Below are 22,494 nucleotides of genomic sequence, written 5' to 3' on the forward strand. Positions count from 1 at the left end.
AAGCTGCTCTCCACAATACACTTTGATGCAGGAAGCCCTGGTCCCCTGCTTAAAGCCTTGTCCAAGGTAAGGGTAGGCATTCTAGATAGCTGTGCTGAACTGATGTGAAATGAAAGGTTTTTTTTCAGCCTGAATTAAATACAGATCCCCCTCATTCTCTGATCTTTCTTCTAGTACGTATTAATAAAAGTATTGCTATATTGCAGACTCATTGTATTACAAGCTCTGTTTCAGATTTCTTGCTAATCACCACCTAAAACCATGCTATTGAGCACAGCCTTATGTCCCAAACATGTGCTGAAAACTAAATTTGCTATTTTCTAGTAACTTGAATACAGATGTATTATATATTTTATTAGAAGCTTAGAATATTGATAATCAGTTTACAGAATTCCTCTTTTATGTGTTTTTTTGATTGGTTGCTTTTTGAGGCAGGTCTTGTATATAAATATCTATCTAATATTTATACACAGAGCTGACTTTTTTTCCTAAGCAGTGGGTATCCAGCTGCTATTAATACAACACAACAGTTCTACTCTCTGAAGTTATACATACTTAACATTTTCTGTTATTTACTTCTGCAGTAACATATGGCTCTGATAGTGTATGTTATTCCAGTTTTAAATATTGGCATTTATGGTCAAGGTGGTCTAATATAATCTGATTTAAATGTCAAACTTTTTTATTAATGAACATATTTAGAGGAGTACTCTAGTATTATAAACAAGGTCTGAAACACTAACTAATCTGCAACCTTAGTATTGAATGACGAAGTGTGTATCAAAGTGTGTCTTGTTGTAAGGACAAACATGTTGGCAGTAAAGTTTAAAAAGTGCTGCGCAAGTATTTAATTGCATTTGGAGAGAAAAATGTCACTGTTAATGTGCTGTAACATTTAATAACACTTTGGTGTATTCTAAAGGCAGAAAGTGCTTTCATTAGAAATGGAAATTGGCTTGGATCTCTTGCTTTTGTGTTCATTGCATCTCTCCACCTCCTCTTATGTTGCTTGAGTTTTCATTAAATGCAATTTGCTTCCTTCGTGTTCCTTTACAAAAACTTGACAGAATCAATAAGGAGGAAGGGAAAAAGCAAGAAGGCCACGTGTTTGATTAACATAACTGTTATGGTGACAATAGAGAAAAAAAGTAAAGTTATGCAATAATTTGCAAAGGGAATACCTTTTATTTTGTGTCTGGGTACAGAAGATGAGAGAAGTAAAGATTAAGAAGCAAAAGTTGTGGAGCACACTTTATTGCCCTGTGGCACCATAGGAGAGCAGTCCAGTTGTAACTGGCATGCTGAGTTCAAAGAAATTTGCTGGACCTATTTGTAGCACAAATGGCAGAAACAATTCAGTTCTGCAGAAATTTGTAACTACTTCATCCCCTTTAAAAATACTGTACTCTCCAAACACTGAAGCAAATATTTCTTAATATTTACACACCCTCCCGCCAATGAAGTTGTGATCTTGATGAGGATGAGATTTAGGGACATTACTGTAGTAGCCATTATTTTCAAGTGTTGAAAAAGAATTTGGTAACCAATTCCTTTCACCCCTCTTTTATCCACTCATCTATCTCTTCATTCATAAGCTATCTAGGAGCTGACATTCTGTTCATCTACCTGAGGGCACAAAAAATGTTAATATCCAGATGAATAAGCATGTGCCCACAAACAATTGGCTTTGACCCTAACTTGTGTCAGGCAGTTGGCATGGTTCCTGATTAGTAATTAGTTGTATCAATGCCACCAGACACAAATGACATCTTTCCGTAGAATGGCATGCTGGATCATTGAGAATAAACTGCTTGATACTGATTCCTGCCTTTCTTGCTTTGTTAGTTCAGCTGGTTACCTCTTCTATGTCAGTGGAGTGCACCATGTGAAAACTTCATTTACAGAAACATATTATCTAAAGCATAACATTGAAGTTAAGCTCAGAGCACATTTTTCTAAGCTGAACTACTTTTAGCTCACTCTGTAGGGAAGCTGCAAGTCTACTATGAGATCTGATTGCCAAATCAAAATATTAAAGAAACTACAATATCAGTTGTAGTTTAAATATACTAAAAAAAACTTCACTAATATCAGTATTGCTTCAGCTAGGAACAAACAGATTTGAGATTTAAGCTGTGGTTTTGTTTGCAAGTTTATTTCAATACAACCAATGATTTTGTTATAAAATTCCTCATAGCCTTTCATTGTTTTTTCAAAGGCTGCTTTTCCATTTAATACCTTTTGTCCTGCAGGGAACACCAGCTCCTGACAGCTGATGGACACCTGCTACTCCTACTCACTTCCATGAAAGGCAGTTCTCAGTATTTGTCATGTTTGTCATTTGTCATGTCCCTTTTTATATCAAAAGGTCTGATTTAAAACTCTGTAAGTGAAAGAAATAACTAGAGGCCACAACTGTCCCTCAGTCATACTTGTGTAAACCCAGAGTAACTTCACTGATTTAAGAGTTTAGTAGCTGAACCCTTATGATCAATTTTTCTCTCTAAAAATAAAGCATTATTATATTAAGTGCTGCATAACACTATTTCCAAAATTAACAGTCATAGAGTAGGAATGGCAATAGTTGCCTGACTTTGTCTCATTCTGTTGTCAATTCTATTCTAATTGCTGATTTCAGCACAGTTTTATGCAGGGGAAGGTCTTCTGAAAGTAAATTTATATTAAATATATGTGTGCGTATATATATACAAACACACACACACACACACACACACACACACACACACGTATATTTATACAGCCCAATAAATTGTCACCTCAGTTGGGGTGAGGCTTTGGGACATTACTGCAGTTGATATAATTATTTATTCTTGATAAGGAGCTCACTAAGAATTATACTATGCTTTTTCTGTATATCGTGCAATTTCAACAGCTATAGCTATAAAGACCAAATCAACACATTCCTACTACAGCATATCCCTGTGCCTATTCTTGCTGTATGTTTGGTAGCGTAGCAAGCGCAATCGAAATGCTTGTGGTTAGAAACCAAGAGAATACTCATCTTTATGGCATCTTCCAGGCAGATGGGATAATCTTTCACCCCTGTGTATTTACCTTGAACACCTGAACCAGTCAACTTACATTGCGTAAGGCAACACAGCACAGTCTGTACTGCCCTGCCTTGAGTCACCTGATTGTGTCTTTTCCACACTGGATCCTTTTCCAGATATTCTGAAGGGCAAGTCAGACTGCCTGCCCTGCTTTACTGGACTGTGGAGGACTTTGCACATGGCAATGTCTATAGTATGTGCCTGCCTCCTCCTGCACAAGGAAGGCAAGCACTCAAACGGAGAGAAGTGAATACGAAGGAGAGTCTTCATGTGTGTACAAAACAGTTCCCATGCCAGATGCTTTGATCCTGGCAATACTTTGGGGACTACTTGCCATTGGCCTAGCACCAGCTATTCAGATGTAATTATTACTGAGTCTAGGCATGGTTGCCATTGCACTCTGCACAGGTATATCTGAGAAAAAGCCTTTCTGAATGTGCTCCCAGAAGCAGCGCAGGCTTTAGAGTCCCGGAGTTGGGAGGCAACTATTTTGGATGAGTGGTGACCAGGAAGAAACCCACATGTCTTAAATGGTTGGTATGCTGTTATTTTATCAAGAAGCTTTTTCATTGCTGGACAGAGTAAGCTGCCTGAGCACCAGGCAGCCATATGTTTTTATCTGGGCAAAACTGAAAGGACAGGGTGTTGATGTAGGTGAGGTTGAGGGCTGTTTAAGCTGCTGGTACGGGGACAAAGTTAACTCAAATTTCCTTATGAGGCTATAGCCCCAGAGGTTTCTATTAACATTGACCTGCTGGAAAGCAGCTCTGCTGAGAAGGACCTGGGAGTGCTGGTGGACACCAAGTTGACCATGAGGCAGCAATGTGCCCTTGTGGCCAAGAAGGCCAATGGTATCCTGGGGTGCATCAGGAAGAGTGTTGCCAGCAGGTGGAGGGAGGTGATTCTCCCCCTCTACTCAGCCCTGGTGAGGCCACATCTGGAGTACTGCGTCCAGTTCTGGGCTCCCCAGTACAAGAGGSATGTGGCACTACTGGAGCRAGTCCAGCGAAGGGCTACAAAGRTGATTAGGGGACTGGAGCATCTCTCTTATGAGGAAAGRCTGAGAGAGCTGGGCCTGTTYAGCYTGGAGAAGAGAAGGCTGAGAGGRGATCTTATCAACGTGTACAAGTATCTGAAGGGAGGGTGTCAAGAGGATGGGACCAGACTCTTTTCAGTGGTGCCCAGCGACAGGACGCGAGGCAATGGGCACAAACTGAAACACAGACACTTCCATCTGAACATGAGGAAATACTTTTTCACTGTGAGGGTGACAGAGCACTGGAACAGGTTGCCCAGGGGGGTTGTGGTTGTGGAGTCTCCTTCTCTGGAGATATTCAAAACGCGCCTGAATGCAATCCTGTGCAATGTGCTCTAGGTGACCCTGCTTGAGCAGGGGGGTTGGACTAGATGATCTCCAGAGGTCCCTTCCAACCTCAGCGGTTCTGTGATTCTGTGTGAACAAGGACAAGGACATCTGTCCTTGTTGGTCTTTATTTCATGACAGGCAGTCTTCCTGAACAGTTTGTTCGGATGTTGGTGTGCGCTGCTGACGCTAGGTCTAGCCTGTCACCTGTCTCCAGGGAAAGGGAATAATAACCCTTACCCAGGGCACAATCAAATGAGTCCATGAGTCTCTAGAAACTGGGTTCTGTGATGCATACAGAGGTGCCTCGCTCCATGAAGGCATTTTGAAGGATCAAACAGCAAATGCTGGCTAACAGAGGAGTAGCTGACCCCTGCAGATCAAGGTGGAAGGCATATAGCCTCAATGCCAAGCCTCTTGCTCATAGCCCTTCACCACCTTTCTGCTCTTGTGTTGTAAGGAAATTACTATTGTAAAAGGGAACACCTTCTGCATAGCACTGTGAAAGAGCAAATGCTAGATATGTTATGGTGGGAGTACTGCAAGTTCTTGGGGGATAAGTAACATCAAAGGGTGCCTTGTCTCTTGAGCAGTTTGGACATAGCATGTCTTTGGTGGTGTGGAAGGGCAGCGGAGCATTTTCAGCCTTTACTGGGTTACTATGGATTTTTTTCACATCTCTCAAGTGAGTGCAAGGACTGTGATGTCCTGGAAGAAACTCCAGGCCAAAGCTGGAATGAACAAAGTTTGCCCACATCCAGGGACATAGCACAGGAAGATGTATTGATATGTAGGCTACGGGCTGATTTTTAGAAAGAGTAGTTAAAGATTTATTGAACTTCTGTGGCTGTTTTATTTTTGGAATTTTCCTTGGAGAACAGTTTTTCCCAGTTCTTACCCAGTAGTTTAGAAAATAAAATTAGTCTGGTTAGTGTCAAAGGTTCCACTTGGAGAAGACTTTTTAAGATGTTTTCCTGAATACCTCTTCCAGAAATTCTGCCTTACTGAAAAGTGCTCTGAAATCCTTAGGGATGAAAGGTGACAGATGCTATATGAATGCAAAGTGTTATCTGTGGCAGATCTAGGTCAAAATTTTAGTCAGGGCAGTAAAATTCACCTGTGCTCAACATGTGATTGTTGCAAAGGGCAGTTTTAAAGTCTTCCTCAATTGTTTTCAGTGGCTGGCAGTCTGTTAACTGAGTGACATGTTGCTGTTGATACTGCTCTGCTGGAAAGGTTTTGGGGTGTGCAGACAGAGAAACAGTTGCTTTCTCATAGTCATGGCTGTAAATATCTGTTCTGTATAACATTCATGATAGTATGTAAGGGTACTAAAGAAAGAGAAAGATTGTTCTGTATCTTAGCTATTAAGACATGTATTTCATGGTTTGGGGGTTCCTTTCTGAGCAAGAGACAACATTTGCAACAAAACTTAAATCTTGCCAAAGCCAACATAAACCTTGTGATGAGTCTACCAGGAGAGACTGTGCATTTGAATAGGCTTGAGCTGGACTGTAATTTTTGTTTGGGACCCACAGTTTCTTGCTGTTTCTCTCTGTCTCTCTCTCTGTCTCTCTCTCTCTTAAATGAAGACAGGAAGAAACATGGGGAATTTGCTGAGAGTTAGTTTGTTTCTTGAGGCTTTTCAGTTAGAAAATTTACAGTGATTAGCATGGATATGAATATCATAAACTGTCAAGTTTGAAGTTTTCAGTGGGGCGGTTTTGCGATGATGTTGGGAAAGACCTTATTTTTTCAGCATTGTTTCAAAATGTATCAATCACCTTCTCAACTGACACATGCACAAAAAAATGAACACAATGAATGAAAAACCTTGTGTGTGATTATGCTCTAAAATCTTGTTTTTTAAAAAATAGCAGTGAGAAAATAAGTTATGCAATCTGTGTTGTATTTTAGCTGAGCAAATCCAGGTATATATCTCAATACTTTTCATTAATGTGCATTTTTTTCCACTGCCCATCAAATATATTCCTGTAAAATTAACTTTAAAAAATTAAGATATTCTTTGCTGTTAAGTTTTGAAGGGTATGGGTATGCTTTTATTTAGTGCCATTTCGTCAAAATATGTCCATGCATATGGACAAGGAAGGTATATATAATGGAGTGGGCTGATTGCTGTTTACAGAATGATTGTTTATGTTTAAAATATAAACTCTGTAGAGGCAAACCCTGCATTTATGTGCCTCTCTTTCCAAACAGCTTGAGTATATTTTAACTGAGAAATTCCAGCAAATCACTACTTCAGATGGTGACAATGATGGGTCTGTATGTCCTTTACAACAATAAATTTTCTAAAGAAACTGTTTTGTAAACTTATATTCCTATCCTAGGAAAAAGATCACATATCCAACCACTAACCTAATTATAGTTTAACAAAGCTCCAATTGTCATCAAAGCCGACTTGAGGTTTTACATGTCTTGAATGTTAATATCTGTAATGTCCTACCCATTTTTTTCTAACTGGTATTTTTTCTAACTGGGATTTCCCCTCTGCTCAGCCCTGGTGAGGCCACATCTGGAGTACCGTGTCCAGTTCTGGGCTTCCCAGTACAAGAGCCCATGTGGCACTACTGGAGAGAGTCCAGTGAAGGGCTACAAAGATGATGAGAGGACTGGAGCATCTCTCTTATGAGGAAAGACTGAGAGAGCTGGGCCTGTTTAGCCTGCAGAAGAGAAGACTGAGGGAGGATCTTATCAACGTATACAAATATCTAAAGAGAGGGCGTAGAGAGGATGGGGCCAGACTCTTTTCAGTGGTGCCCAGTGATAGGATGAGAGGCAACGGGCACAAACTGAAACACAGACAGTTCCATCTGAAGATGAGGAAAAACTTCTTCACTGTGAGGGTGACAGAGCACTGGAACAGGTTGCCCAGAGAGGTTGTGGAGTCTCCTTCCTTGGAGATGTTCAAACGCCATCTGGACAGAGCACTGGGAAACATGCTCCAGGTGACCCTGCCTGAGCAGGGGCGGTTGGACTACATGATCTCCCGAGGTCCCTTCCAACCTCAACCACTCTGGGAGTCTGTGATTCTATGAATCTGCAGTTTGCAGCTACAAATCAATTTTCCAAAGGTCTGCAATACTGCCAGGCTATTAGGTACTCAAGATATTGCAAAAACCTATGCATTACCATATTTTAGCAAGTCAGGTATTACTGTGATATAGCCATGTTACTAGCTGAAAGTGCTACTTTGGAAATCTTAGCAGATATCATCTAGAACATCTGGAATGCTTCTTGTTTTTTTTTTTGTTTTTTGTTGTTGTTGTTTTTTCATAATTTTAACTCTGAGATGTCTTTGACCTTGTCAGATGACAAAGAAATGTTTAAAACCAAAGTCAAATGGATCCAAAATTTTGTTCTTGGGCTCCTTTGGACTAATGCAAACAAGGAACAAAACACTAGAAATGTTGTGAAGAGTAAGATAGGTTCAGCTGAGGACTGAGGAACCTTTAGCTGTTGTGTGGGCCAAAAAAGTAACCAATACACACTGAGAACATCTGTTGGAAGGATCCCAGCAACTTTGGGAAGAAGAAGAGAGAAGGGATATTGGAAAAGAGGACAAGAGAGAGAACAAGGGATAGAGAGGTGGACAAGAGGAAAGGAAAGTCTAAAAGCATGAACCACTGAGATTTTTACTCATCTAATATCATATGTTTATATGCAAGTTGCATATTGACCAGATAGCAGATGATTCCTGCACTTTTTTTTTAAGTCTTCAAAGAGGACTGCAAAAGTGCAAGAATGAAGCAGGCATTCTGCAGTGGTTGGGCAAAACTGTTCCAGGCATGACATTATGTGATAAATTCATGATTAGTCTTTTGGTTAATAGTGGGATGGTTCGGTCCTAAATTGTTTTATCTATCAGTGTCAAAATCTCTCAGCTCAAATATGGTATGCCTTGAAAGTCAGTCTTGATGGTTAGTTTACAAATTTTATTAGTTAGTTTTAGAATTCTTTTTCTTAGTTTTTCAGAAATGATTATTTTAATCTTCTGTTTGAAGTCATGTTGTTACTCTTTTAAAAGTTGTACATTGTTTACAGAGAATTTATAGATGTACAGTTATTTTGAAATTATATCTAATTTTCTAAATGTAGAATTAAAACAATATTTTATTGTGAATGGACAAAACTTGAACTTTTTCATTTATTAGAATAATTCAGAGTTTCTCTCTTGATCACAAAAAATTTTTGAATTTTTCTGTTTCTTATATTCTGTTTTGCAACAGCAACAACATTCAATGATAGTATTTTTTATTTTAAAAAAGCACTGTTAATTTCTGTACAGCTATAAGATATAATACATTTAATTTTGGCAGGAACTTTTCAGATGTCTGTCAATGTAAAATGTAAGTGACAGTGCCCTTCACTTGCAAGCTGAGCCTATTTTATGTGGTTTGATTGTCAACAGATGCCATGTTACCAAGGAGGAGAAATGGATTATGTTTTCCATGAGCTTTTTGATCATGGTGGGAAAATCAAAATGAAAAAACAAAACAAAAGAAACCCTGTCCTGAAAACATTTTATGTTAACTTTTTGGCTTGTTGCTCTGCCAGGCTGTAGCCCACATAATTATTTTTCTGGAAATCAGTTGTATTTTTATTTACAACTAAGTTCTAATTTGATGAGAAAAGAGCTCCTTATTTAAGTTACCACATTTTTACACTGCTGTCTTGGGATATTTGTATACCACAGACAAAACAGTAACAACAACTTTAAGCTTGTGAACTTGGATACAAACATCAGTGCAGACTAGCCCTCTAATTTAACAGGGTTGCTAGGGAGTTTTCCAAGTTCTTCCATAATTACACTGCGACTGGAATCCAAATTAACTAATTTAAAACTAGCTTAAGTGGAACTACAAGAGCTTGCAGTTATGTCCGTCTCTCCAATTTTGGTCGAAAATCATCATTCCACCTTATCTGTGGTGGATATGCATATTTTTCAAAGATAGAGATTGTTTTGACTCCATATTGTGACTGCTGGAAACATCTGTATTCATCCAACTACTCCAGGTAATTTTTGTAAACATTTCTCTGTACCTGTAGTTCCTAAATACTTGTTACTTTATGGTAGTTATTGTATATGGCATAGTGCTTGCTACAGCTTGAATCAAAAGGATCCCAGATATCAGATCACATTTTACACTGAACTGTATCTACATATATAGCTTTGTTGATTCCATTCGCTTTTTTGCAGCTGCACTGCCCGCTTCTGTGCACCTCTTCTTCAGTCTGTTGTCCTTGTTCTTTTTTTGTGTCTCTCCTCTTTCCCTCAACCTTAACTTGAAAATGCATGAATATATTTCTTTTAATTTCCCTTGCCTTCCATCTCCTAACAGAAACTTATTGTGCTACTTTTCAAGACTTCTTTTATATCTGAGCAACCAGTAGAATTTAAATACTTATGGCTGGTTCATAGTGGTATTCAAGGTTGTGAAAACACGTTCAGCTGAACATGGAAGATATGTTTGGAGATTATTTCATCTCGCAAAGGTCATTTATGTTACAATTTCCATAATAGCAGCTCAGAGATGGCTCAAAGCAGGGCAATTCCGAATTCAAACACAGCAAACATTGATTGGACATTCTCTTGTTTTATTTACAGAGAATTGATGAAATAAGGTATTTTATTTCCACAGTATAGCAACTCAGCAACACAGGCTTGTTAAAGTACTCAAAATTATACCTTCTTAGAACTTGAGGTTAAACAATGTAACCTGAACTTTTGGGTGTACCTGAAAAGTAAAGCAAGGACTTAAAAAAAAAATAAATCCCTCAAGTGTGTAATTTCAAGCTCGCATACTTTCACTGGGTTCAAAATTTACCTGCCACAATTTCCTCTGTGTCTAGTAAAAGACCTAACTTGTATCGCCCATTCCTTTCATACCTACTCCTGACAGCAACAACGCACCATTTATGTATCTCATAAAATTATTCTGAAAGGCTGATTTGCTGCAGATAGTAGAAATGCTGATAAAAGAGCAGCCTGTGCTGTCTTGGAAACATTCTTCTATTGTCTGTTAGCTTTCTGGTGTCTGAGAAGAAGTCCAATCACTCTATTTCCCCTGCAACAAAAAGTATATTGTTAAACAGCTATGACTCTACAATATTGCATTTGATATTAAAGACCTAAGTTAGTTCATATTTTAATCTTGAAGCACATAAAGAACTGCGTATACTTTATCTGTATAGTGGCTTGAAGCCTAACTGGAAGCCAATGTAAGGCAAAAATTTGGTAATTATTCTTTATTGCCAAAATGTCATGATTACTTAAAAGTAAAATATATCAGTTTTATTAAAAACATTGGTAGACTTTTTTTTTTTCAGTTTGTATAGTATAGCCTGTGAAGGAACAGAATATTTCTCTTCTAGAATGACAAAAGAAAAACTCATCTGTTGTCATGAAAAGGGCAAAAAAAGGTCAAACATGGGCTTTTGTGCTTTAATCTTGATGGGGACAGATGCAGCTACTTTAAAACAAAGGCTTTGAGTGATGTTCCATGAATAAGGCAAGTRAAAATGGAAATAAAATCTACAAGCACTGATTATATATGAATCTGTACTTTATTGTTCAGTATGATATACTATAAAATAAATCTAGGTGTAATATTTGTATTGTGATAGTGACAGAGACCCCCAAAAAACTAAACCTTATCATGTTGGTTGCTGTATAAAAGGCTACAGTTTTGAAGTGATTATAGGTAATAAGGGCACATAATTATCATGTGAGAACTATTTAAAACTTGCATTTGTTAAAATGATTATCTCTGATTTTGTGTACAATGGGAAATATGATGCTAAATGTTATTACAATCATCTAGAGTATTTTTAACATAAAATTAATTATATCAACATAGCATTTGATATGCACTTCTGGGGCATTGGTTCTATCTAATGTATTTTCATTTGTTAAATTTTACTTGATTCTCTTGTTCTTCTGAGTCCTTCATCACCATTGCTAGGATTTTGTCTATTAATGTTCTCTCATAATAAGAAAGGAAGAATTGTTCCCAAGAAAATAATTGCTATGCAAAAACAAAGAAAACAATTACTGATATGATTTTCTTTTCTTGAATTTGAATGGGCATATACCATATGGTTTTAACTTTTTTATGCATAGTGGCCATGCAAATATATAATTGTCATATATTTTCTCTGTAGTATAATTGCATTTTGTATATGATAGTCATAGTATACACAGTATATATATAAAATAGGGTTTTTTTTTAGCAATGTTGTAGATCAGTGTAGGGAGGTTATTTGAATAAAGGCATATTTGTAGTTGTATTAATGTTTGTTTTAATGGATAGACTTCTTTGTTTTCAAAACTATGGGGTGTCCTTTGCTATATTAATTTTGGAAGCAGGGGTTTGACAAAATTAGTACTTCTCAGAAGCAATGAAGGAAAAAAGGTGTTCTACAAAAAGCTGAACATTACTGTAGATTTCAGTTCAATAAAGCTGAGAAATACATAGAAACAACTTAACGTAGACCTATAATTATAATCATATTTTCTGGTATGCTTTATTTGCTCGAACCAATGCTGAGGCTCAAGCTCCTATGTTTCTTTTGTAGTGCCCAGAGCGAGCAAGGGATAGGTTCCTCCTTTGTGCCAGTTAGAGAACCCAGTTCTGAATTGCCCTTTAGAGAACCTTTCCCTTCATTGTTCATGGAGGGATATCTGGAAGGTTAAACTCCTGATATTAATGGTAGTCTTGAGAATATCACATAATAATGTGGCCCTACACAACATATTTATTACAGGGTCAAATTTAATATCTGCTGAGGATCAGACTTTTTTCCCCATTTACTTCAATTGGTATTAAATCAGACCCTATTTAGTCTTTATAACAGTAAAGAAAAATTGCTGCATAGTTTAAGCAAAGAAGTGCACAGAATCAGCTGTTAAAATACATATATTTTCTTAATACAGAGAATTTCAGAATAAATTTTAACTACTCTGAAATCAGCTTTGCAGGTCTGATTTTTGAGTGATCATTCAAATAAAATATATGTCTTTTAGCATTGAAAATACCTTTCCAACTACAATAAAAAGTTGTGATCATACCTGTGATATATATCATAGAAGTGATAAAAATTTGGCCTAGGGATTAGAGTACTTGACTGATACTTTTAGAGTTTTAAAGTCACTGATTGGGATTTGTTTTATGTTATTCAAATTGGAAAAAAAATCCACACAACCTTCTTAAAAAGGATTTTTCTATACATCCATAATATATATGTCTCTAAAGTGAATCACACAAAGCCAGAAATGAACTAATTTGTGTTCCTCTTTCTTGTGTCTGATTCTTCAGCACTTTTATCACTTTCAATATAACACTTCATAACTAATTGTCTACCTAATTAAAACTCTCGTATGCCACATGTTACCTCTCAGTGAAGCAGCAAAGCAGAAGCAGCAGCCGGAGGTTCATGTATGGATTGGCTCTCTACTTACTCATTGGACTTTCTCTGTTGAAATGGTGTCAATTTACTTTTGCTAGTCCTGATTGTGTAGTCCTTTTCTACAGATTCTGTTGAAAGAGTGAGAAATGAAAGAGTCTTTCATACAATCTGAAAGCAAATACTTCAGCAAAATACTCCCCTTGCCTACGGAGATCACGGGAAAAATATACTCACAAGGATTTAAAAAGTCACTATATGTATACATTTTAAGTGACTCCTGAAGTATTCAAAAGTGACTAGTAATTTTACTTATCTCAATTTTCAAAGGTTGACCTGATTCCAGAATGAAAGTACTAAATGTATTTTGAAAATACGGTCGTAGGAATGTAGAGCCAACTGGTGTCAAAAGTTCTTTTTGAAAATGTCCGATGATGTTACCATCTTACAAATATTTTCAGGTCTCCATGATAGAAAATAATGTACTTTATGGAAAGCAGAACAAAATTTCAGCCTTTTTTAAGGGAGGCTCAAAGACATAGGCTTCTGCTGAAAATTTCCATTGAGATTCCTTGTGCTCTGAGTATCAAAGTCTCCTAGCTCTACTCTTTTCTTTTCTACTTTCTAATTTCCAAGTAAGAAAACATATTAACCACCTTTTTAAAGTAGTGAAAAAATTAATGATATGAAACAGGAAAAATATATTGATCAAACTTCTAATATTTATAAAATTACTAGTAATGAAGATAGCATTTAGATATCCTACTTTCCATTTCACTTAGAAAATTAGGTAGTTTCAAGGGAAAAATCACAATTTGCATACTCTTTTCTTATAAAGATGACCCAATTTAAAACCTCTTTAAATATTAGATTATAAATGACCTATTTAATATTGAAATAAAGTTTGAAGCTAAGGAAATCAATAAGTATCACTAAATAACATTAATAAAAAGAAGAATTTAAGTTCAAATAATTGTAGCTATAGATTTATAAGGCAGTCATGTTTATTATAAATGGGTACAATAGTACTTCTGTCAAAATGAGTAAACTTTTTACCTACTCAAGCCACAAAATTGTTGAGAAACCTCTTGAACTACTTCACTTTTATACATGATTAAAAAGATAAAATATTTGACATAAATGCAGCAATTCCACTATTCTAATGAATATAAGTCCTACTGCTTCAAGAATCCTAGGCGTACCTCACAGATGAAGTACAGTCACAAAAAAATTTTCCTGGTTTTGGATGACATTTTGAGAAATGTTAGAAACAAATAGTCCCTTTTTTGCCCACCACCAAGGCAATTGCTTTGTTCCCTGAGATTTATCATTCATTAATTGCTTTTCTAATTGCTTTATGGGGATTTGTTGGCTGATAGATTATCTTGCATTGTTTGGAATACCTCTGACAGTTGCTAAATATTCTGACAGAATAATTTAACAAAGTAAATGCTGTTCAAATAGCGGTGCAAGTGGTGAATCTGAATAATCACTTTCAAATAACTCCTATCTAGTCTTAAACTGTGACAAGCAAACATACAGCAGAGATGTAATGGAGTTAATATTGGAAAATAACTCAGATGGTTATGGTTATGAATAGTTTTGTGCCAGATTTTGTCTTTGCCTATAATCTAATCTTGCATCCTTTGAAGTAAGTCAATGACTAACGATTCAGGAGTTCTTTCTCTTAGGACAACTTAGTAGAGTTGAACTTGAACTTTCTAGAGTTGAAACTTGAGCTTTCTGATATATGTAAATGAAGTCATCACTTTCCTGTTTTATTTCATATATCAGAATCTTTTTATTTTCCTTACAAGCAGAACCTTAAGGACCTAAGGAGGCAACTTTGGATAATTTCAATTTATTTAGGGCATAAATTAATTTTGGATGCAAAGATATTTGATTTGGTCAAGTGTGAGATAATCCAGAAGAGCTTTGCAGTGGTGCTTAAGCTATTTGAAGATGAAAACAATACAGCTGCATAACTGTGGCATAGTGCTGAAACATCTATAATATTTTCATATGTAAGCTAGTGTCTGCATGTGTACTGTATAATGCTTAATGAAGCTCATAACCTTACTCATTTAGGGCCTGTCTATTTTACACTGTTACATTGGACAGAGGTACTAAGTTTCACAGCTAAACCTTGTTCTGCAAGTGCTGCCAAATGAAGAAGCAGATTAGGTAACCTCATTTCTGCCAGCATAGTTATATTCTTCACATGCTCAAGATTTGTTTTGTTTTGACAGTGCCAAAGGCCTGTTGGAAGGTACAAAATCCTCTGTTCCCCATAAAGTAGGAAATTTATAGGACTGGTCTTTGCACCAAACATACTGATATTCATGACTTTCATTTAACAAAAAATGCTTATGAAAAGAGTTTTTGCCATGATGCCCTTTCTATTTGGTATCTTGTACTAAATATTTTATTTAGCAATCTGAAAAGGACTACATGTTTGAGATCCCCTTTTCTGAGGGGCCAAATCCACATCATCCCAGAGAGCGTCCAGAATGTAGCGGTGTGGTCATTTGATTTGCTTGAGAGGAAGCAAAGCAGACAGAGGGGAAGCTTTCAATTCTTTCTATTTTTTTAAGTTGTTTTGTTTTTGCAAGACACAATTTTAAAGAGCTGAGATGGTTTGCACAAGAAATACAGCATAACTACATTAGAGTACTGGAAAAAGCACCTACCTGAATTCCAGTTCTGCTTTAAAGACTATTTATATACCAGATGTGGAGTAGGGAGTAGAAGACTTTGTCACTCAGCTTTTCTAGTGGATTGTGTGGAAATTTATGGTCAACTTAGGGCTGTGGATTTTGCTCCAGCAGCTAGAGGCCTCTGAACTCAAAGGATAAGCTTGTTCATGTGGCAAATTTCTTTTAGTTTCAGGGTTAAGACAGAAAGTTCTAGATGTTTAAACTAACAGATATCCTTTGGTCAATATTTATCAAATAAGTGCAGTCTCTTGATTTTAGAAACCTTTAAAAAAAATTCAGAAGTGCAATGAAATGTTAATTCATAAGTTAAGGATTTTTCATAAACGTTTTATTCTCCTCGCATGCTGCTTTCCCTCTAGGAAGTCTATTCATTAAGAAAAATTTCTTGGTTCCTCTGTCTAGTTGGAACTGCAAAAGGTGACAATGTTTATTTGTCTCTGTTTCATGTGTTATTCTAGTAGCTGTGCAGTTTGGATTTGCCCATCTACTAGTACTGCTTATGCTCCTGAGTTAACGTGTACACTGTGAGGAAGGAGCAGCTTGTGGAGTTTGTATTTTCCTAAGGCTGGTGACCATGGAACACTTTCAAACTTGTATCCCAAAATAATTTGTCTATCTCTCTAATTTAAATTTCTCTCGGCCACACACAGAACCACGTTTATTCTGTCCTGTTTCCTGATTTACTTTTAATTATATTTTCAATCTAGTTAAGCATACTTATTTTACTTGCTTTTCGCACTACTGAGTAGTATTGACCCCAGCAGACCTTGGGGCCCCTTTGTGAGAGACATTTTATACTCTGAAAGGTATCTCCTGCAATGAAGATCCCATAATATGAATCAAAAAAGGAAATACTGTTTTAATGATGAGGAATGAGACACAGATTTTTTTGAAAGTGGGACTGATGAAAGCATTTCATGTTGTTCCAAGTCTGCATGCCTGTAAGAGTAAAGTCCAAGAAAAACTGTAGTCACTCAGCTTCCCCAGGCTGCAGCCAAACTCACAATTCACAAAAAGCCAAGAATGAGCTAACAATGTTTTTTCAACCGTTGTATGCAAAGAAATTAAAAAAGAAGAAACAATAAAAGCAAGATGATTTTAAGAAAGTGTACTTTCATTATCCTTTTTATGAATATTTACTTTTTCCTACCTCTTTTTAAACACTGTCCTTACAAACACAGTAACAGAAGGCAGGTCTAAAGGCCTTACTCTATCTGGCAGATTTGTTAGCCGTTATTGGATAAAATGTGTATCAGTAGATGAGGTGTGGAGCCTATCTGACACATAGTAGTCAAATTCTAGTAGTCACAGAGGTTACATCTTTTTTTGGTTTGAAGAGACCATATACAGTGTGCATGAGAGTAGCTTCCTCCTCCCCTTTCAGTATAGTTTTAATAAACTAAGGGCAGGATTTTGTCAAGAATGCCTACTTTTATTAAATAGCTAGTCTTAGCTCCTTACAGCTTAACATCTGCTGCTATTTACTCAATGACTGTAAAGGTCTGGATGGTGATCTGGGGAAATACATTAGTACTAAACAGAACCTCTGCTCACTTTAAAATAGATTATTAATCATTGCTCCCTTACTAGTCCATGAGTGCTGTCATTGTCTTCCAACTTTCAGCCCACCTCAGTTTCCTCACATCTGTTGTTGTTTTTTGTTTTTTTTTCCCCAATGAGTATTTGGGATTCTTGGGAACTGAATGATTTTGGTCAGCCTTTTTATCTCCTAAGCTTTAGCCCTGTGAATACAAAGCTCTGTGTGGTATCTGGTAATGGATTCATGAATAGATCTATAGAAGGATTTAAGTATAAAAGGACTGAGACATTACAGCACTGAACATTATAGTTCCTGATTTTCAGATACTTGCTGATAACACGAATCCACAGTTCTGAAACAGGTACATAAGCTTTAATGCCCAGGGTGAATTGGATGACAAGTGTATGGTCTAGAAAAACTAGTATGTATGAAAGGGTAACCATTATTTTATATCACCTAAAGAGGCAGAAGGGCAGGTGATGTTAGTACCTAAAATACTCGAGTATTTCCTAGACACCAGGGACCTCACTTTAATAGATCTTGTACATTGGTAATAAAGGCACTAGGCTAAGATTAGGGAAATGTGAGTTCCAGTCTTCTCTGATAGAGGAAGGACCAAAGTCTACATCTTTCGTGGGACATTAAGCTACTGGGTAAAAATGTCACCTCTTCTGGTGAAAGGTTCAAGGTGTTCTTTGATGCTTGTGTCCTTTAGAAAAAGTTTTATTTAAGTCGCGACAGTGCAGAGGTAAGTCAGGCTCAAGAAGTAGTCAGCTGGGGGTAAAAAAGCTTTATCCTACAAGCAAGTACCTCCAGAATTAGCAGACAAGTTAGGATTTCTGGCATTAGATTTAGATTTGAGCACTGTAGATTTAGGCAAGTAAGTCACAATGTGAATAAAATTACTCATCAAAACTCTCACTCCTTTTTCGTGGAAGGTGGACAAACTCTCTTTGGAGAAAAGAGGAGTCACTTTCTCAGCTGGTATAAATTAATATGGTTGGAGTTAATCTTTAGCAGCTGGTATAGTAGCTGAGTGGCAGAAAATGTGTTAGGCAAGGTTGTGGTTTAGCTGCAACAGTACTAGGACAGTTGTGCTCCAAGTTTTTTTTTTCTGCTTAGGATATTTTATGTCAATCTTTCACTCTTTTGTTATAAATGCTGTATTTTGATCTTAAAAGTCAATTGCAAGGAAGACATTCTTCTGACTGAGACCTTATTTCAACTGCTGAATAGGGACTCTTTTTCACCTTCATGTAGCAAAATGCACGAGCCATCCAAAGGTGCTATAGAAACACTGCAAAGACAAGTTGCTTTAGTTTTGCCATGAAGTAAACTGGCAAAGTCACAATGTGTAGAGTTTGTGACTATTCATTTTCTCAAGATGTAATAGCCCTAAAACAAAACACTCTGATCTAAAATAACAAATTTCCAGCAGTAGGAAAAAAAAAGGTTTTGTTTGCTTTATATGAGAGACTTGTTTAAATGAAGAAAATGCAGTCAAGGGCTTTCTGAATTTGTTTTCCATTGGTTCCACATAATGGTTCAGCTTAATACAGAGAAAAAAAATCAATACAGTGCTCATACATTTTATTAATTGTGTTATTATTAGGCGAGGTTTTCAGAACTACATCATTTGCTGAGAATATATGTAGTGCATTGAAAAAACAAATAGTTCTTCTCCCTATTGGAATTTAGAGCTTGAGCTACATTTGACAGGTTCCCCATACAAAGTGCATTACTTAGAGTTAATGTTTAGAATGTTATCCAACAACAACTCTTTTGGTTTGTGTAAAGATTGATCATTTCTAGCCTCTTTCTTAAGCYGTCAAAAGGCATTCAGTGACCTAATCTGAAAATCTGATATTTTGGAATAGTGTTTCACATGTATTAGGGATGTTGAAGGAAACAGTCTGCCCTTTCTAGTAATTGTCACTATCTTGCATTTAGTGCAACTGATGTGACTGATGCTGCAGTAAGTGGTGAGAGTCGCTATACCAGATACTACAATCTAACAGATGTTGCCCTAAAATGACATAAAGGGAAGTATGAGAGAAAGAAATTACTTGTGTCTGTAAAGGCTACTTTCTGTCCAGACAGCTCAGCCATATTTACTATTGTGCTGTGGAAGCACATCCTATGCAACTCCTTTGCTAAGTAGACTGGGCCAGATGCAAGCCTGTCCAATTTATATTTCTTGTTGCCATTAAAGATATTGAAGATGAATTCTATGGAAAGGGCTGTTTGCTCAGAACCTTTGAAAAATGCTTTAGGGCTTTTTTTGCATATAGTTGGATTGCCTTTGTGCAAAGATTAAACAACTGATTTTCTGAGTATAGTTCTTTCTAAACATTAAAACTACATCAATTCGTCTATCTTTGTACCCATTAGATCGATCAAGTGTACTACTGAAAAAATAACACCTACAAAATCCTACAATTTACTGTAGCGGATATGTAAAAGTAGTAGCTCTATTGATTTCTTTTTTTGCTTTCCCCAAAGTCTTTGATTTCCTATTTATGTCATCTTCCTGAACTAACAGATTTATAAATCATCTCCAAAACCATTTGCCATTTGGTGGAATTGGCTGACATTTCATTTTTGCTGTGCAGATTGCAGATTATGTTGACATTATTTTGCTGGGTTCTGTACTACATCATTAACATATTGCACATGACTGAGTCTGAAATGGTTTCACTCTTTTAGTGGAATACCCTGCATTTTCTCTGTTAAAGAAATGATGTAGATTTTGCTGAGAGAAAACAGGTAATGTTGCAGCACGTTAAAGTAGAAATTGTAATAAAGTAGCAAAATGTACCACTAAAATCTATGGCAGAAGGGAAAAAAAACCTCACAGAAATATGATATATTTACAGTCGATATCTATAAAGTGTGACTGGAAACGAGCAGCATTCATGAAATAGTGGGCTTAAACTCAGATTATATCAGCATTCTAGCAACAGAGAACTTGTTCAGTAAAGGGATAGAGCTTCCTGCTTGCATCACATGAAAATGAAAATTCACTTTTCAGTCGTAGGCATAATCCCATTCTTGGCCATATGTGATTAGTTTTGCTGAAATAGAAGTCAGCTAGCGGAAGCACAAAGTAGCTGGGTTTGGGTGACCAGGAGTACCAAAACCCTAGACAGACTTTTATCAAGTTGGCAGGCAATTATCAATAAGTTCATTTTTATAATATTTTAAGATCTTCTTCTATAGATTTTTTTTTAAATCAAACATTTGCTTTGAAAGTTTTACTTTAAGTCCTGCTGGGAGAAGAGAGAGAAGTGGAACTAGAGAACTGATTATAGCTTGTCTCTCATCCTGATAAAACCTGTCTGCCACTTGACAGCTGTGAATTCATTGTGAGTGTTGTTGAAGATCTTTGACAATTCCCTTACTCTTATTGACTTTTCTCTGTCTTCTTGATTGTTCTTAGGAGTATCTTTGATTAGGTGTGTTTTGCCAGACATTAGGTTTTTCTTGTTTTTATAACATATTATAGACCATATGCTGGCTTTCTTATTCATGCTAAATGGTATCTTCAGTCTTGTTGGGACTAATTGCTGACTAGAAGGTTACTCATTGAGATTAAATGTAGCAGTATGTCATCTTGTATGATTGATAATTTCTCAACCACATGTAGAGTTCTATATAAGCAAATCATTCCACCAACCAACCAGATATGTAGCTTAAAAATACACGATCCACGCAATCATCTGCGTTTGAGATTTTACCAAGGCAGACTAATTATTCAGTTTCTCATGCATAACCTTTACTTTAGATTTATAGATATGGATGATAGAAGAAAGATTTAATTTTAATGAAGATCTGTGTTGAACCCATATCTGAGAAAAATCAATGGAAATAACTTAAATTTTCAAATATGTCAAATATACGTGTGTGTATTTTCTTTAACCAATTAGCCTGTTTAGACTTTATTGAAAATATTAAGAGGAGATAATCTTCTGCACACAGCTTGGAAAACATTGTTTTGATGTGTGTGGGTGCATCAGCACAAAGCTGAGTGGTATGTGTTAAGGAAGAATACAATTTGTCATGGTCAAGTAGCATTTTATCTATTCATTTCTTGTAAATCCGAGAGTATTCATTTTTCTGTAGAGATGTGAATCCGTTTTTTGTAAACTCAGAAGTACAGCTAAGTGAATAATTTTCAAAATAAGCAAAGGCTATATATTGATTATTTTTAAATAATAATTGGAACTGTGATTACTGAAATGTGAATCATCTTCATTGTTATAAGTGAACAGGGAAACAAGTCTTGGATATACATGGAATTTATGTATGATTTCTTTTTCATCAAGCCTGAACACTGTTCTGTTCATGAGTTCTAGAGCTACTTAAAGCAAAAATGAAAAAGTTTAAAAAAAAAAAAAGTGGTGATCATGAAAGAATAGGGAAGAGCAACACTGGGTGAACCAAGGCTAAATATCATTACTACTGCAAGAAATTATGGTTGAGCTAAGTGGAGGCAAAACAACCTGAAAGGGTCTATGTAGAGAAGATGTCTGATAATGCTCAGCAGTCCCACCTGTGATTAAAACAGCTCTTTTGAATGCTATGTAGTCTGCTGTGTAGCGTAGGATAAAAGTTTAACCACGGTATTCTCTTGATGTCTGTTGTGATAGCCTTCTTTCCCTTAACAATGAAGAATGGGGAAAATGCTGCAATTCCTTTTATGTTTTCTTGCAAAACTTAGAAAGTTTTCCGGGGATACAGTTTGCGTTCACTTAACTTCCTCTTTCCTCAGTCACTGCTACTGGAAGCAGGAATGACAGGTAGAAAAGGGGKGTGTGTCACTAATCCATTGTCTACTTTTAGCTTTTACTATAAGTAGTTCTAGGTAAATAAATAACACATATGTCCAGTCATGGTTGGTGCCTATAAATCATGTGAAGTAGCATGCTTGTAGAAACTCTTTAAATATCTCCAGTGGTTCTTTCCTGAACTGGTGATAAATATTAGTAGTGTTTGGTCTATCTTGGCAGCTGTTCGCTGTGGAGTTCTGCAGCACATAGCTGAATATTTGTGTTGCTGCCACCTCTGCTAATTAAATGTCCCTACAGTGTAGTTATACTTGGAAGGTAAATTAACTTATTTGTACCAGAGTAAGGCCCTTTTCTTCTTTACAGCTGCAGCTGTTTTCCTGTTAGTATCTATATATCCCTTTTGTACTAAAAATTCTTTGTAAATACAAAGACATATTCTCCCTGTCTTGAAGACCTGACAGACTAAGTAGTCAAAGGGCATAAGAAGCAAAATGGGGAAATTAAGCTACAAAGATAATAAAAAAGTTTGTCAAAGTTATGTGTAGGAATCTTGTGGCCACCTAACCCATATGAATTTCATTTCAAA

At 36.5% G+C, this 22,494-nt stretch overlaps 1 protein-coding gene across 1 annotated transcript in view; it reads left to right on the forward strand.

Annotated features, from left to right (window-relative positions):
• The window catches only part of GRIK2 (glutamate ionotropic receptor kainate type subunit 2), a 424,643-nt gene that overhangs the window by 77,160 nt on the left and 324,989 nt on the right, over window positions 1-22,494 (forward strand). The window lies entirely within an intron of this gene.

This window comes from Apteryx rowi, unplaced genomic scaffold (genome assembly GCF_003343035.1).
Source record: "Apteryx rowi isolate R43461 unplaced genomic scaffold, aptRow1 scaffold_507, whole genome shotgun sequence".
Lineage (NCBI taxonomy): Eukaryota > Metazoa > Chordata > Aves > Apterygiformes > Apterygidae > Apteryx > Apteryx rowi.